This window comes from Anopheles darlingi, chromosome 3 (assembly GCF_943734745.1).
Source record: "Anopheles darlingi chromosome 3, idAnoDarlMG_H_01, whole genome shotgun sequence".
Classification (NCBI taxonomy): domain Eukaryota; kingdom Metazoa; phylum Arthropoda; class Insecta; order Diptera; family Culicidae; genus Anopheles; species Anopheles darlingi.
Genome location: NC_064875.1, coordinates 62,914,542 through 62,917,050, shown reverse-complemented (window position 1 = coordinate 62,917,050; position 2,509 = coordinate 62,914,542).

Genomic DNA, 2,509 nt, shown 5'->3' with positions numbered 1-2,509 from the left:
GCGTGCGGCGGCGTCGTCGTCGTCGTCGTTGTCGTCGCCGTGGAAATGGAAAGGGAATCCCCGGTACGGAAAACACACCACCCCGTTCTGGCTCTGGCTGGCCGGGATGGCGTCCATCCGTGGTGGCAGCCACACACTCGAGCAGCAGCGATAAGCGATAACCGAGCACCGCCGTTAGACCAATAATTGCTCCATAATGATGGAGAGGCTTAGCAGAAAGCGCGTGGTTGGCAGATGGTGGCTCAATTTCCGATGTGCCCACCCCTTAGGCGATTAATCACCTCAACCACGCACCACGTCTGTCGCAACACCGAACGGTCCCCGACGAGTGCATCCATCACAGATGACTCCCAAAGTGATTGCCCGAATTGGGATAAGATTCCTTCGGTGTCCGCGGGGGCACGCGAGATAAGGAAAACTTTGATTTTTGGCCCCGAAAGGTTTCCCCCCCCCCCGGACCGGAATGATGTGGCGCATGCGATGATGCCGGGACCGGAAGAAATCGATACACGCTCGGCGGTGAGCGAAGGGAGGGTAGGAGGGCTATTGGCTATACGACGCACCCATTGGCAACGGTACAAGCGAAGGAACCGCCGAGTGTGTTATCAGAAAGCAAACAACAATCACGGACCACGCAACCGGGACCTTTCTCTCTCGCTCTCTCCGGGAGGGCAATCTATTGCCTGAAGATAAGACGAGCCCCGCCGCGAGTGTCCGGCCCGGGGTGTTTCGATCCCGTTTCTCCGAGAGAAAGAAGAAGGATTTGAATGGAAAACATAAAAAGCGCGTTTGATTTGAACGTTAATAAGCAGCGGCTGATACGCACCTTTGCTGACAAAGCCTGCTTTGCGGGGCCTGGCAATCCGAGAGAGTTTTGAGGCTGAGAATGCGGGGTGTTTCAGTAATCCACGACACGACACAAAGCAAACGTTGACTAACTTTTGCCACTTCCTTCCACCGCTGGTTCACAAAACCAACCAGCACACTACTTCGGTTTCACCGTTTGATAGATTTTTTTTGCTTGCTTTTGAGCTTTTTCGGGGTTTCACTTCTTTCACTAAATAATCTGCACTCTAAAGGGACACTCGGCGCTCTTTCAGCACGGCACTAGATTCACGTCATCTTAACACTGGAGGGAGAGAAGAGGAAAATGAAATTGAGGGTCCTAGTAAAGGCTTAGCGACCGATAAATAACAAACAGGAGGCGTTCTCCTCCGGTAGGCGGCATCCAAGAGCACCGGAAAATTAATGTCGAACCGAGAGAAGCGGAAATTGTTCCCGTACTTTTCTTCCTCTAACTGGCCTGGCAGCCACTCTGGATATTCCTTGTGTTGACCATTTCCTTTCGATCCTTTTTTTCCCGACGCACACGCACACCACACACACGCACAGGACGAAGAAGGATGATGGTTTTTATGCGGGCACAAGGATGATATCCTCACAGAGAGACGGGCAAACCAGTTTTCTTGGCTTCGAATCGCACTTGCTGTACACTTTTCGGGGAGGAATTTTCATCGGAAAACAAGCCTTTTCCAGCTCGCGAGCATTCTGGACAAGAGGGAAAACACAAATTTCGGCGACGCTGGACACACACACACACACACAACGCGCACACACGCACTCACCAACAATCACGAACGCACGCACGCGCACGCAAAACCCCACAAAACCCAACGATGCTGGAGAAAACACGCAAAACCGTGGGATTTACCAGAATTTACCGTTCTTTGCGGAGGTTTCATTCAGAAACTTATGAAACTGGACGATTAATTTAAGAAAATACGAAACATGCCCGACGACGACCGCACAACCGAACTTTACCGCGTTTGAAAAGAGAGTGAGAGAGAGCGAGAGGGCTTGTCCACCGCAAGCTGTGTTCAGATAAATTCAGAGCACTTTTTGCACCGCCATATTGGATTTTATGTTTGATAGTTGGTAGTTCCATAGAACGGGGACCACTCATGCTGTGGCTACAGCTTCCCGCAACTGTATCGCAGTAGTTTTCTAAGTGAAATAATAAGTAAAATGGGTCTAAATTAACATTTAGTTTGCAATTAACTTTGATTTGAACTCTATAGTTCCTACGACCCAAAAACATATGAAAGCGTACATGCGTTTCATCTAGGGTTGCATTAACCCTAGTAGATACGAATGATAGACCAGAGGCCCAATGTCTTTCTAATCACAATAAAGAAAAGCATTACACTTCGAGTAAAATCCCAAACTAAAATAACATAGAAACAGACACGTATGCGTTTGCGTGAAAGCTTTAGCGACCACTTATCGGTGGAAACTGGTTCCAAAGAGTAGTTCTGGATCCTGCTGGGACAAAACGAGACCACTTGTTCAGTTTCAAATAAATAAGTGAATCGTTTAATCATACTCAGATAAAGAAAAGCATTTAACTTAATTAATAAAACCATGGAACTTTTCTGGGTTTTCATCGTGTCAAAAACGCACACTGCGACTTGGTCCTTCATCTGTCAAAAAGAAATCCAATATGGCGGCC